The 15,866-nt window shown below is 42.5% G+C and overlaps 1 long non-coding RNA gene across 1 annotated transcript in view; it reads left to right on the top strand.

Annotated features, from left to right (window-relative positions):
- The window catches only part of LOC125739808 (uncharacterized), a 46,392-nt gene extending 30,946 nt beyond the window's left edge, over positions 1-15,446 (top strand). The window contains exon 3 of the long non-coding RNA XR_007397317.1: positions 14,349-15,446. This is a non-coding gene — a long non-coding RNA (uncharacterized LOC125739808). The remainder of the gene's footprint in view (positions 1-14,348) is intronic.
- Positions 15,447-15,866: the final 420 nt, after the last annotated feature.

The following is a 15,866-nucleotide window of genomic DNA, read 5'->3' as shown; positions in this document are numbered from 1 at the left end:
CTGACTTCTGTGCGGGTGGCTAACGAGGGCATCCCATCAGCATTCAGCTGAGCGACGGGAAAGACGTGACGTCACAGCTTTGGAGAGGTCCACCATCTTGCAAAATGCCTAGCAAAGTTAGCCAAACAGATGGGAGCTGCCAAATATGTCAGGGTATTTCAGATTAGATCCAAAAACTCAAGTATAACAAATCATTCTCTAATTTGGATCACATGCCCTCTTCAAATATGATGATTAGACTGTTTATTTTGTGGTGTGCCAGAGCTTCCACTGATGAAATATAATTAAAATACATCCCTTCTATTCATGAATTCAGATAATGTGTATCTTTGTATATTGCAAAAAAGTCTCTTGTTCTCTAATTTTGATCACCACTGTATGTAGGTCTGATTAGCATTTAATCCATAATACATCACAACACGCTGTTTTAGGGTGATTCAATCATTTCAATCCATTCAGCTTCACGTTGTCTATCCAGTACAGGTCACAGGGCAGCACATCCTGGACAGATAGAGAATGCCCACAGGGCAAGATGCCAGTCCATTGGAGGGCATACAGACACTCACAGAGGCACCATCCCAACGTATAACGAGGGCATGATATTCAAGGATCGCCACCCACCCAATAAGCTGTAATTTAATTAATCGCCTGAAATATATTCACAGCTAAGTGTGAATCAATAGAAATATCGATCATGCAATTCATAAAGATCAACTGTTTCCTTTCCATAATGCCAGTGGCGTTGCTTTATAAACAGCTACACAGACAAAAATAAAGGCAAAGATTCTGGACCAGCAACTTAATCACATGAGGCTGAAATACAGCGTCATGCTAGTGAGCCAAGAGAGAGAATCACTGCAACCGCTGCCTCTAATATCCTGATCAATGAATCTAAAGCTTAAACCTGACATTTAAAAAAAGCTACATCGTGGACACTTTGCGATCCTTATGTACGTCACCATTCCCAGTTGCCCTGGGCTGATCCCAGGAAAATGTTCCAGTGGTATGAAAGCACTTAATGGTACTCATATTTCTACAATGAATGTATTTCAAAAAAGGACACATCTGAGGAAAACATTTTTATCAGCATCACTTTCTAACCATCAGGTCACCAGGTTAATAGTTACACAATTGAAATTAGCAACCAATGGGAAATGTGTAGGATTAGCGTGTAATGAGTATGTGGTTACACTTTACATGAGGGGGGACAAGTATACCTCAGTAACTCAGTTACTATTCAAGTACAAATCAAGAGCAAACATACAGCATACTTATACTGCAAAACACATGAACCGTTATGACTGATTAACGATGAGCGAACATTGGATCAGTATCTAACTAACACTTAGTTTCTGGTTAATTAATACATTAAGTAAGAGTGTTCTACTGCAGTATTTTTGCCCAATCAAGTAAAGTGTTACATAATATTTTAATATTTACTATAATATGTATAATAATGACTAATATAAGATCCGGTCTGAAATTATACTAGGAATGTATTGACTTGCCGGCAACTTAGTAAATTTTCTCACCAACCTTATTGCAGGTAACTTATTGCTGATGACTGTTCAGTTTCCGATTCAGCTGCTTTATAAATCGATTCCTTCTATCTTGTCCCCTCTTTCAGTGATTTTGTGGAGTTGTTCTGTTTATATATGATTGGAAACACCTTCAGAGAGCGAGTGTTCTCCAGCCAATTGGTAGCGTTCCCGAGATGCACACCAAGCATACTTCCACCGTGTAGCCCCGTTTAGGCACAGTTAAGCCTGAAAACCCAGAATAAAGTGTCCAGCATTGCAGAACTGAACAAACAACATCGAAACAGACGGCAGCAACCATCCAGTAATATACCAAAACCTGGCCATGGTAATAAGCTACTCCTTTCTATACCTTATAAGAAAAGACCAATCATAAAGTAGTTGACAGTATAACAAGATTGTTGGGTGTGTCAGAGTAAGACCTGCAAGAACAAAGAGTGAAGACCTACAAAAGAGTCCTGGATCATGTGAGTGAAGCTGGATGGGAAATCGGAGAGGCGGACAAAGAAGTTGGGACAGAAGGTACCAGGATCCCACGATGCACAGCGGCAGCCAAAGCTCGCAAAGCTGCAGCCAGCATGCCTGGGAAGGGTAGGTATGGAGTGGGGCGGGGGGAGGGCAGAAACCACATGTACAGCAGGACCCACGGGGGCAGCTGGGCCCTGCGATACACCAAGCAGCAGAGTGGGAGCCAGGCAGAGGGGGGTGGGAGCCAGGCCGGGGGGGGTGGGAGCCAGGCCGGGGGGGGGGGGGGGTGGGAGCCAGGCCGGGGGGGGGGGGGGGGGGGGGGTGGGAGCCAGGGCAGGTCCTAGAAGAGAAGCAGCTGCAGGCAGTCCAGTCCAGGGGGTGCAGAAGCCAAGGTAGGAGCAAGCCGGAGATGAGAAGGCAGCCTGCCAGAGAATCAGCTGGCAGCTAAAAGGCCCAGTGTGCCTTAGCATAATGTCCCTGCGGTATGGACCTTTTTCGGGGGAGTCGACCGGTCCCTATTAAAAATATGCTTATTAGTAAAATTAATTCATTGATTTATTATTTACTCATACAACATGCATTTTTTAAAGTACTTAAAAATACAAATTCCCTCACTTAAATTCTACTGAGTCATTTGCATATATGTGGGTGTTATCGCTGTTAAAATGTTTAACTTGAATGTCCCAGTACTCACTTAAAAACCATTACCCGCAACCTGCACGGAGAAGCACATTCCCTGCATGTAATCTTATATAAATGTTTACATTCTCATATTTTTCCGAAATTCCAAGGACTTGTGATATACCAGGGTATCGTCCCTTTTTTTGGAATGTCACTTGTGCAAATTCCGGGATGATGGAAACACGTTTGTTTACAAATACGCATATTCGTGTACAGAATTCGGATTACGTGTTAGGAGGCCGTGCGAGGACGTAAGGATCACTGCAGGAACTTAAATCTGCAACCATGAATTCCAGTTCCTTAGACAGTTTGCTGCCTCCTTCCCATCAATGATGAGTCGAGGAGGATGTCCAGGATGTGGTTATAAATTACGAAAGCAGTGACTGTAGCCACAGGGGGTGGAGAGGATGAGGATGCAGAGTAAGTCTACCAGTGTAAGGGAAGGATGCACCCCGGGAGTGAAAACGACCTGCTCGCTCCGCTCTCCTTTGTGTTATTTTTGGGCCAATGCAAAACGGCTGCATGCACAGGAAACAGTCAATCAGTCCCACACCGTTAGTATAGACTACTGCTTCTTCTGATTTTTATATTTAGCTGATAATTTTGAAAAAACAGTTTTTTGTTTTTTTTTTCATTTCCCAGCTACCTTGACTACTGCGTGTCTAGTGTTCTGTCTCCGACGTTTGATCTGCACGGGTGGTTTGGGGGATTGGGGTGCCTAAGCTATAATTTTGACTTGTTTTTATTCTCACTGTATGATCTGGAACAATTTTATACGAGACAGTGCGGAGCAAAAAATATGATTTTTGTGCTTCGTTAAAGCCAATAAAGCTTAATTTTGTGCTAAATATTAGATTAGTTCATTTAAGAATCATCATGTAAAGCATGTATGTAAAGTACTTTGAAGTGCATTTCATGCATGAAAGGTGCTGTATAAATAAAGATGATGATGATGATTATTATTAGTAGTAGTATTACTAGCATTAGGACAGTGCAGTGGCGCAGTTGTTTGCACTGCAGTTGTTCGCAACAAGAAGGTCCTGGGTTTGATCTGGGGTCCTTCCTGTGTGGAGTTCGCAGGCTCTCCCTGTGTTTGCGTAGGTTTTCGCTGGGGGCTCCGGTTTCCTCCCACAGCCTAAAAGTGTGTAGGTTAGGATTGGTAAGAGTAAATTGGTGCTGTAGTTGTGTGTGTGTCCTGTGCCCTGTGGATTGTTGGTGACCACCCAGGGTTGGTTCCTGTCTGTGCCCATTGTTCCTGGTATAGGCTCTGGTGACCCCAGTTTGGATTCAGAGGATGGATGGATTATTATGTATTGCTTAGTAATATTGCAGTGAAAGTATGGCTACCCCTGGAACTATAGATACTTGCAGACATGCCACATCTATGGTATCCAGTACAGTGACATCCTCTCACTGCAGTGGCTGCAGTAGCTTTTTAATCATTAGGTTCAAAAGGGTTCCACTGCAGGGTTTTGAAATGGAGAATATGGACCAAGGGGTGCCTCAGTGGGTCCACACCTCCGTGGTTGCGTGTGTGTGCCTGTGTGTGGAGTTTGTACCCTCCAGGATGGCCTAACACTGATAGCTGTTAGTGGACTTTGATCTGCTCTTGCTGGAAGGGCATCAGAAGGTGTTACCTTGTAGTTTAGCTACCTGTCCCCCATTATGTTGTATGTGCACAGTAGGTCAGGAAAGGACTTGACCTGCAGTGTTGCATGATCTCAATCCTGTACCTCCTCAATGCTGAGATTAAATTCAGCTTGATTCACATATATCAATATGTCGGCACCATTTTTCGGGATGTGAGACAATAAAGACGTTAATGTTACACTCATGTCATATAGATTTGTTGTGGGTTGGTCTTTCGGACCTTAATTAAAAAAAAATAATCCAACGATCAATAAAACTGAAAGGAAAGCTTTGTTTGGGGCTCATTCCTTTGGTTCTCGAAGCCCAACAGTTTGCGATCCTTACTTTTCTTCCCAGGTTTCATTCCCATGTTCATAGCTTATACCCCATAATCCATTTGTCCATCCACTGCATTGCATTGCATGCTGTTGTTAATATCCCACTTCTGTACTTTATCAGTGATTCACTACTTTTGTAGTAATTTACACACCTTACCTATTTATTTCTTGTCTTTTATTGCACTGCTGTTTGTCCCTTTGTCCCATAAGAATTAAACTGTGTTCCTCCAAACACATGACAATAAAACCTGAACCTTTTTTGGCTTCGTGTTATTGTTCCAGTACCCTATTTCTCATCCCCTGTCTTGACCAATCATCTCATCCTCTGTCTTGACCAATTACCTCATCCCCTATCTTGACCAATCATCTCATCCCCTGTCTTGACCAATTATCTCTCCCCTGTCTTGACCAATCATCTCTCCCCTGTCTTGAGCAATCATCCGCTCTCAAGCCCTCCTTCTGTGCACTTTGCTCCAAAGCCTCCCAACTAGTTAGCATCCCCAAGCCGCATTCTTTCACGTTTCCCTGCTGCGTTTGGTCCAGCAATCTCAGGGACCACTGGGCCAGAAACTCATCAATGTAGGTTAGAGGGTCCAGTTTGTGGTGCAGTGTTTGTATTCTGTCGGACCTTGCAGCAATATCCATCCATCCATCCATTTTCCAAACCGCTTATCCTACTGGGTCGCGGGGGGTCCGGAGCCTATCCCGGAGGCAATGGGCACGAGGCAGGGAACAACCCAGGATGGGGGGCCAGCCCATCGCAGGGCACACTCACACACCATTCACTCACGCATGCACACCTACGGGCAATTTAGCAACTCCAATTAGCCTCAGCATGTTTTTGGACTGTGGGGGGAAACCGGAGTACCCGGAGGAAACCCCACGACGACATGGGGAGAACATGCAAACTCCACACACACATGACTTATCCGGAGACTCGAACCCGGGTCCCGGTTCCAGAGGTGTGAGGCAACAGTGCTAGCCACTGCACCACCATGCCGCCCCCTGCAGCAATATCATTGACATAAAATATCTCAATGATTGTATGAAATTCCTTGAGTTAGACTATGGCAGGTAAATGTAGGGGAAACTGAGATTAACACTGAGGCTACACATTTCAGGGAATAAAGGTCTGATTTCTTGCCCTGCCTCTGTGTACAGGCGTCCTCTGAGTATTTTGGTTTCGGCATTTGGTTTTTTGAGGATTTGTTTCTGCTTCCCTGGATAGGTTGCATACTCACTATGATATGTGTTAGATGAGAGGGTTATGAAATACAGATAGATGAATGAATGTTCACAACTGAATATGCTTACAAGACGAATTGGGATGGACGTTTTCTGAAGGGCATGAAGGTCCGGAGCAGTGGCTTCGTCTCGTTTGACGAGGTACCTGTTCTACTTTGAAGAGCTCTTCCGATGTACGTCTAGAAACCCGATGATAACAAGAAACACAGATGCTGGAGTAAACAAGAAAAATACTATAACCCACAAGCTTCAGCACCTGGGTACCAATTCTTTTTCAAGATTCCACAGATGGTCAGGTGTTCCTGTGTCAGTAAACCAGATTACACGAATGCATTAATCATTGGTGCGGGACGACTGTCTGGTTATGGTCCCGAGTGAAAACAGAAGGGAAATCAGACAAAAGGGGCTAAGCAATTTGATGACAAATTGTTTTTTAATATACTCGTGACCTAGTACTCAATAAGCAGTTGCAAGATGGATGGATGGTTACAGAAAGTACTCAGGACAAGTTTTTGTCATACTCTCATGTGGAATAAATACATTTTTATAATCATGAGTCTTTCAATTAATTGAAAACAAAAATGAAATTTCCTGTGATGGGTTGGCGCCCCATTCTGGGTTGTTCCCTGCCTTGCACCCATAGCCACCAGACCCCCCCACCCCACCCCCCGCGACCCTAAATAGGACAAGCGGTTTCAGGATGGATGGAGATGAAATATCACATCTAAATAGGTTTCCAGATTCAGCTACTATAGGTGACTACGGCACACAGTGGCCCACTCATTTGTCCATATTAGCATGTTAATTTGACAAACAAAACAAAAAAAGTTTCTTCAGAATGTGATGATCTTCTTACAGTTATAACACAGCGTCTAAGATTAGCTCCTTCTGTGCAAATCCCTAGCAAACCTTTTATATCGCTCTGGCATGAGAATGGGGGTTTTGCTCTGAGCTAATTCAGATACATGGCAGATGTCACCTACCTGCTGCCTAATAGAAGGTCCTGACATCTTAATGGCCTATCTTGTCCACATGTCCCACAAGGTAGCGCATGCAAGCAGAGGGGGGGGTAACCCAGTGATAAATTTTGCACCATTTTTATCTTCAGTAGCACACAATCTTTGAGGAAGGTTATGTCATTTGTCACTAGCAATATGCAGTGGAGCAAGATAAAGTCAAATCTGCTCCCATGTATCTCTTTGATTTTATTCAGATGACTCGTTGTATAAGTGAAATTTGAAAAAGCTTGGTAGCCTTATTACATCAGTGGGAATGACAGCATGCTGGGATTGCGGACGGTGTCTCGTTTTGGGCTGTGCGGTGAGCCACGCAAGCAGCTTCAAGTTATGAGATGAGGGAACCTGCAGCTGGTGTGTCGGTAGATGACCTGACCTTGAGTGGCTCTCTAGCTCTCCAAGCTGAGAGGGGGCGAGACAGAAGATGGATTTAACTCCTGTTTCATTATGCTCATATATTCCATGTTCATTATAGCTTTTGTTTCATTATGTTCATGTATATATCACACTCAATTAATTTTTGTTTAGCTATATTTATATGTAAATCAGGATGTGCATGCCTACTGTAGGTGTGGCGATAGCAATTACGGTATAATAATCAGTACTTGTGTAAAAGGGCATATAATTTTTACAATATATTTATAATCATGTCCCCTGAAATGTTCATTTCCCTTTTCACATTTATTGAACAAGGAATACTATTTGAACAAGGATAAGGGTTAGGCAGGTTTTAAGGGCAGAACTGACAGGCCCTGTACCAGGATCCTTGAAAAGGTAGCATAGATAAGAGGCGGACTAACAAGGAATAAAGGGACGAGCTAAGGAGAAACATCTGGAAAGATCATGTAGAACGTCACCCATAGAAAAGGTATAAAAATGGATGCTGATTTGTGAAGAGGAGCTCTCCTCCTTCGAATGAGGGGAATCCCCATTCAAATAGACCTAATATATGGGAAACATCCTGCCCGTCTGAAATGTTTAACTTCCACGATGTGAATTTTTATTTGTGGTTGTAGACCTACTGCTTAAATACCCCATTAGAAAAGCTGCTGATAGAGTGTTAGGTGCTTCTAAGTAAACATGGACTACTGGTATCTGTGAATAGTTTGTGGAGGAATGCATGTTCTGGGACAGTTATAGAAGAAAGTTTGTAGATTGTTGTAAAATTGTGAGGGTGCATCAGGGAGGAGGAAAGGGAGTAGAGGAGTGTAGTGGTCAGGCCTGGTTCCACTGGGGGAAGGGGGGGGAGGGGTCACATTCATAGAGTACTCAACTGGTTGATTGAAATCTTTGGATTTGTACTTTCTGGACCTGAACTTTCCACCTCTGATTAAGTCTGTGTTATGATGGAGCACCTGTGATGAGTGGTGCTCAGGCATTCAGCCAAAGTAGATTAGACTGACAAATACTGTACATCCTTAGCTCCCACAACCAGTTTAATCTGGCCAGCATCCTTTCCATTCCAAGTGACCTTTATGGAAAAAGGTTCTTTGACTTGTCCGGCTCCCCGTATTCCGTTTTTCAGGTATCATTTTGTTACTCAGACATATAGTTGCCCCTCTCTGAAGAAGTTGCTGGAAATACACTGGACAGGTCACTTTGAAGTGACCGAATATGTAGTCGAACGTGAGGCCTCCGAATGAAGAGGTAATCCTGGATATTTTTTCAAAGGTTTCCGATGACAACAATGCCTCAGTTTATATGGCAAAGGAAGCTTCAGGGGTTCTATGCTATTTGAAGTAACGCAATTTCTTTGAAGTTGGCAAATTTCTATTCATTTTGAAGCCTGCAACTGTGATCCTTCAGTCCCAGTTTATTTTTTATGCAGTGCATCTAAGGTGGTGCAGGCATCTGTTGATGGAATGACAGCGAATTGCTCAAGTACTGCAGTGACATGTCTTCAGATGAGCCCTCTCCAAACCTCTAAGGGCTGTGAATACTCACTTTGCTCATTCAGTAGTCTTATCACCTTCAGGGCAGGAAGAGCACTCAGACACTGACTGTACTACGGCATCAGAGACCCCACGACGGCCCTCTCATGTTTGCTGCCAAAATCAAGCGCATTCCTTAATAGCGAACTGCTTGTGCCTTTATGTCATCATGCAGAAGTTTCCATAAATGAACTAGACCATGAAATTCTTCTTGCCAGACCAATGCTCTTCAAAAAGCTTATAGCCGATGCCGACCGCTCTGTAATTTGCAAACTCCTACAAGAATGTAAAGATGCATTTCCAAGTCTGCATAAATTATATGCGTGTGCCCATGTCCTGGGTGTCACAACGGCCTCCAGTGACAGTTTATTCTTCACATCTATCAGCGTGCTTACACCTTTCCAACACTAAATACGCCATGATAGGAAAAAAAAAGTTGTTTCCTTAGCTCATACAAAGACAGTATCATGTGCCCCGGACATGGATGAGTTTGTCACAGAACTTTCTGCAGGTAACAGAAGTTGTACTACTCAATAGATCAGATAAAGAATAGAAAAAGTAGTGCAGGTACAAGCTAATATTTCCAAGTTTTCCATTATAATAATTAGAAATGAAGCCCTTTTATATTAACTTTTTACACCCCTTAGGCAGAATTATCTATTAGACAAAACGAGACAAGACTAGACTAGAGGTAATAAAATATAAAAACAGTTCTACCACTAAAACTTGAGAGTTCAAACTGAAATGCGTCTTCCGTAATCCTCCTAACACAATTTTAATGTGATAATGCACGCACATTTTTTTTTACTTTTAGACCTAATTCATTCATTTCAATTTTCTTTGTGTGCTCATGACCATTAATAATTGATATAATTCCATTATAATGATAAACTAGCACAAATCTAGAGAGCTTCATCAGACGATGCAAGGAGACTGGACTGGAGCAACAACACGGAGGCGATCTACAGGAAAGGGCAAAGTTGAGCTTCCTTCTTGAGAAGTCTTTGGGTCTTTGGGGTGTGCAGCAAACTGCTAAACGATTTAATCAGTCTGCTGTTGGCGGCATCCTGCTCTTTGCTGCTGTCTGTTGGGGGCGTAATGTCAAGAAGAAGGATGCTGCAAAATTGCACAGGCTAATTAAGAAGACTAGCTCTGTAGTAAGGCCAGAGCTGGGCACAGTGGAGGCTGTAGTGGCGAGAAGAGCGATGTTCAAACTGCTCCACGTTATAGACAATAAAGAGCATCCCATCAACATCGATATCATGGAGATGAGGAGCACATTCATTCTCAGACTCATCTCTCCCAAATGCAAAACTGAGTGACACAGATCCTCTTTCTTACCCACTGCCACAGCTGCATGCAGCGGTATGTGCAGGTAACATCTGACTCCCAACATTTTCACTGACTATGAAATTAAACATTGGAAGAACATAAATGCCACTTTAAAGATAATACATTTGTTAAATGACCTGGGGATATGTTGTATGTTCAAAAGCTAGCTGTTCGGTATGGTCTTGCGTAAGTACTGCCAGAAATTCTAAGCCAGAATTCAGCTTCTCTCTGTTTCATTTACAGATGTAGATGTGATCTGTTTTCTGACTCATTAACATTCATCTTTACTGCCAGATATCTCCTTAACAAGGTCACTAAGAAAATGACATATTGCTCCAATTATCCCACACCCGGATATGTACTCCTGTTAGACCATGGAGACCCTATTCCTGACAGTTTACCCAGTCAGGGTAATTGTGTGTTTCTCCCCAGTAAGAATGTACGACAGTGGGACAGTTATTTTTGCAATTCAGTTGCTAATGCATTTACATTTACATGTATTCTTTCAGAGGACACGTTTGTCCAAATCGCCCTACTACAATTCAATTCAATTCAATGCAATTTTATTTATATAGCACTTTTAACAACAGTCATTGTCACATAGCATTTTACATAGAACCGGACCGAACACCCACCAAGCTAGCCTGAGGCGACAGTAGCAAGGAAAAACTCTCTCTAGCAGGAAGAAACCTTGAGAGGAACCTAGGCTCCGAAGGGGACCTCACCCTCTTCTTGGCAACAGAAAATATATTACAAGTATTCAGTATTGGAAATCGTATTAGAGCAAGCACTAGAAACACTGATACTAACAAGAATCTTCAGGTGGAGCCATAAATATGACCATTGCAAGGCCTCTAAACACTCTTAAAGTCCATATTTCAACTAAGGAAATTAATTTCCCCAAAATTCGTCCAGAAATTGTTACCTTGCTTATCACATTCCTACTAGGAGATAATGGACTGTATTATCTGTAGTTACGTTTTGTTGGTACCGTTAGACCCATTAGTGAGATCAACTTTGTTACTGGGCTTCTGTAAAGAGACACTAATACAGTATGACACCATGGACAACCTTGTGGCAGACACTGTGCCTCTTTGAAATGTGGTTCTTCAAAACTGTATGGCACTTGACTTTCTGCTGGCTTCCTTTGGCAAGATACGTGCGTTTATATACGCCAAAATATGTAACTATATTCCAGATGAGTCAAGCACGATTTATGATCCTGCAGATTAAAGTCGAAAGCTAAAAGACATCCCAGATGACCCAATGAACTGGCTTATGTGCTGTGCCTCTGTACTTCAAGGTTCTACGGCTTTGCTGTTTGTTCATGTGCTAGTAACAATATTTATTTTGTTATGCAAAACCCGCTGTTCCACTGCTAAAAATCCTATTCTCCAAGCTCCAGTGGAGCGTTTAAAAACAAGAAGGAATTTACGGATCTGCGCTCTCCCCCGATGATGAAGAGCCTCTTCGCGAAGAAGAATTTTGTTGAACTGAAGTCAGGTGATGATGTAGGTTTAAGCTGCGATGAAAACTCAACAGGGAGGAATGTCGACATTTGAAAAAATAAACACCATATCTGTGTGGGCTTGGGAAAATGTGAGAGTTTGTGGGCTGAAATATTATTCTACCAGTCAGTTAATCTATTAACTAATCTTGTAAATACAGGCGATTTGTGTCCTTGATAGTATCAATCAAATTGTTGCTCTTATCTCTACACCATTCATTTTCAAGTCTTATATATGTAACACTCTTGTTGAATAAGCCATGTACAGTAGGCTATATAGAGTACAAGAATGGAAGAGGCTATCTTTTTAAGCTTTCACTCAGTGATAGTTAGAAGGAAGCTTTTGTTTTAACAATTAGACGACCCATTGATTGAGAAGCTCAGCAGAGTGAAGATATGTCTTTAAAAAAAAAACTGTGAAATCAACGTGAGCAATTCTGACTGATAGTATGTGATCGCTTGGACAGCACTGAAGTCCAGGAGCACTAGAACAGTGACAGAACTGCAGTCTAAGGAGAGAAGAACAAAGTCACTCGTCACGCTGACAAGTCGGTCCTTTGTATAAACCTAGAATAGAACATGACGGAAATTGTAAACATAGACAGCTGCCGTGCAGTGGATCCTTTAAAATGTTACACTAAAATGGATGGTTTGAAACAGAACTGCAGTTTGAGAGGCAATACAGACCCGGCCTGCCTTTCTTAAAAAGGGGCTTCATCATTTTTATTTAGTCATTATACAGTTGAGACTGGTATACACTGTATGTTCTGTTCTAAGACAACATTTAAGGCCTTTCTCATGAAGTCCTAAAAAGTATTTAAATTAAAAACCCGAGTATAGGGCCTGGCCAAGTTTGAGCGCCCTCTGTGAAGACAAGAAGACCTGAGCTGGGGATGAACATTGAGCTGATGCTTGCAGTGATGAATAGAAAGGGAGGATAGTCAATATTCAAGCAGGGATCCCCAAGATAACAGTCAATCAAGCTGTGAAGGGAGTGGAGGCAGTTGTTTGCAAAGAGTTTTGATTTCAGTGATATTTGTTTCACATGTGGAGTTGCATAAAGTCATTAAAAAGCTAATTTTTCATTTTGCTTTTGCTTCAGGAGATTCTTGGAAAACATTAAAAAAACATTACATTAAATACTTTGATCTGTTTTAATGACATATTTGGGGTACAATTTTTAAAATGCAGATGACTTGCAGGTTTGTGATTAAATAGATATGGTTGATCATCTCTAGTGGGTCAAGCAACAAGAATTCTTTTACCCTCATCAGATGTTACATGTTCCAGCAACCGATAGAACCACGTATATTTTACCCCTAAAAACTTAAATGATGGCTGCTGGGATTTCAGCTGGGATTTTCCTGTTACTGACAGGGTCAGTGTCGTCTGACCACGCCCTTTGGTGTCTCTTCCCCGATTGGCCAGCAGGTGTCGTTGGCCATCCCACTACTCCTCTCCTTGTCTTTTAGCCCTAGTGTGTTCTTCCCTGTTCCCTGGCCTGCTGCATAGCTCCATAGGTTGAGTGTGTGGTTTAAAAGCTATGAAGCCGCAGGTCATGGGTTGATCTGTTAATCTGTTAATTTACATTGAACGGTTTTGGTTCCCCACTTTTTTGCTATTTTCTATCTTAGTTTTCTTCTCCTTGGTTTGCCCTATTTGTGTTCTGTTCCAGTTCTGTTTTTATTATCTTTGCTTTGTATCCCTAGTGTATGGTTATGTTTCCTTGTTTTGGTATCTGTTTCCGAAGTTCCGTGCTCTTTATTGTTAGTTAACTTCACCTAATCCTTGCTGCGCTGTGTCTGCATTGATTGGTTGTATCGGTCATGTTCCACTCCTGCTCTCTCGTTAGCTTGGTTTGTGTATTTAAATGCCTGCCCAGCTCTGTTCCACAGCCATTTATTGTGTAGATGTCGCTGTGTGTTGTTACTCTGCCTGGTTCCCAAGCTGTGTTGCCTGGATACCTTTCTAGGTCTATTTATGGTTCTGTTAGTTGTTTTCCCTGTTTAGTTTTGGCCCCTTATTGTCCCTTTGTTGTCTGGTTTGCTTTTTGTTTAGTTCTGCAAGGATGGTGAGGAAGAACGTTGCCATTTTGAGCATTGACTCAATCCCGCTGAAGATGATTGTGATGAGCAAATTAAATTTGCTTTTTGAATTATTTTAATAATAGTGATTTTACTCGGCACCAACTCTGCACAAGCACAGCATAATAATTATCACCCCATAGCTAAAACCTCTGTGCACTAATTTTTTGTCTGTCACTGTTTCGCTTTCTCTTACTAGTATTTCATGCATCACTGTATTGCTTCCTCTCACTGAATTTTATGCATCATCGTACTAAGCTCATGTAGCGTGAAACTTATGTCACAAAGCAGCTTGCATGGAAGTTGTCTGAAACTTCTCTCTGTGCAGAAAACTATCAATTGTGAAACTGCATAATATTGTGTGCCATGCAAATTAGGATTGTAATAATCATCAGGTCCAACCAGAAGACTCATACAATACACTGCCATTGTTTTGCTAAGTAGTCTCATTATTGTAATGTATATGTAAGGTGTGAATGGTTGTAAATGTGTCATAGCTACTGCAATGTGTAAATGGTATATTTTCACATGCAACACATGAGAGGCCAACTACTCACATTTTTTTAATTTATTTTACAGCAACTTGGAGAACATTGTGGCAATGACCAAAAAAAACACAGTGTCAACACAATCAGAAACCATCGTCATGGAAGATAGAATGTGATGGTGAGGCGGCTCCACTGCCGCTGTGGTTTCTTCTGGCGAGCGAGCCTGGTGTGCAGCTGAGCAGAGGGGACAGTCACGCTCCTTCAAGCCTCTTCGAGTTCTTTTCAGAGGATGCTGTGGAAACCCTCTGCCAGAAGCCGAACAAGCAAGCCGCCAGGACGAAAGCCAGAGATGCAAAGTACAGTACAGATGGGTTGATACTGGAGCTGCTGAATTTTACAGACTGGACTGATTCTTCATGGCCACGACCGAGCTGAATCACATAGCAGACTGCTAGTCAAGGAACAACATCTTTTCCATCATTTTCCTGTAGCAGGTAATATCACACATTATTTACTTATTTTGTATTTTCCATCCTGTTTTTGTCACAGGTGATGTCAAGGGATGGATATCGGACAACATCCGGGAACATGAGTCCTCCAGATGAGGACAGTGATGCCAAGAGGAAAACCCCCTTGTGTACACCATCCAGAATGCCCCTCACCTTTGACGGAGAACAATAGGCACATGGGAGGTGTGAATTTGTTAGAGCAGCTGATCCAGTACAACACAAGATCACAAAAGCTTTGAAGTGGTACAGGACACCTCTTCTTCACTTCTTGGATATTTCTGCAACCAATGCCTACATTCTCTACAAGGAACTCAGGCAAGACCCAGTAGGTTTTCATGGAGGAGGTCACTGCACAGCTGAGTGGTGTGATGTAGACTACCCCTGCAGAGAGAGGCAGTGGCATTTATGTGCCAGTGCTTGGGACTTGACATCATTGACTGCAGGATGAAGGATACCTCTGGCCATAGGACTACTGTACGTTACAGAACACATGGCGGAAACCAGGCAAAAACCCCTTGGAGATGCAAAACGTGCAATTCCCGCCTTTGCCTTCAACCAGACAGAAACTGTTGGGAAGCTTGGCATCCTGATCAAGATCGACAGTTTGTTTTATTTACGTATTTTGCATTGTCCCTGTATCCACTTACTCACTTATTTGGTAACATTCCGTTTACTCTATCCATTGCATTTAATAAACTGTAAAGAGGATTTTATTGTCTTTTCTTACGTTTCAAACTAACATTCCACATTGACGGCTGTGGGCAGTAACAATGAAATTCCGGAGACCCATACCTGACATAGAATTGGTGAACGGCCCGGCGTGCCGAGTTTCACAGTCTGTGCCCGTGATCAGAAGATCACCAGTTTGAGCCCCGACCCCAGCAGAGCAGTCATAGCCATTACCCTCGGGTCCAGGGGCGCTGCACACTGACTGACCCTGTGCTGTGACCCCCAAGCTATGGAGAGCAAGATGGGGTCAGCAAAAAAAAACATTCCATTGTACTTGTACTTCCCCCAAATAGCAAATAAAAGCACGTTTTGTTATGCAAACCATTATAGGCGTGTTGACACCAACCTCATCAATATTCACTGTGTTGGCA

The sequence above is a fragment of the Brienomyrus brachyistius genome, chromosome 4 (genome assembly GCF_023856365.1).
Source record: "Brienomyrus brachyistius isolate T26 chromosome 4, BBRACH_0.4, whole genome shotgun sequence".
NCBI classification, from domain to species: domain Eukaryota; kingdom Metazoa; phylum Chordata; class Actinopteri; order Osteoglossiformes; family Mormyridae; genus Brienomyrus; species Brienomyrus brachyistius.
Note: the sequence above shows the minus strand (reverse complement) of the source record. Positions and strands in the feature narration are given on the sequence as shown.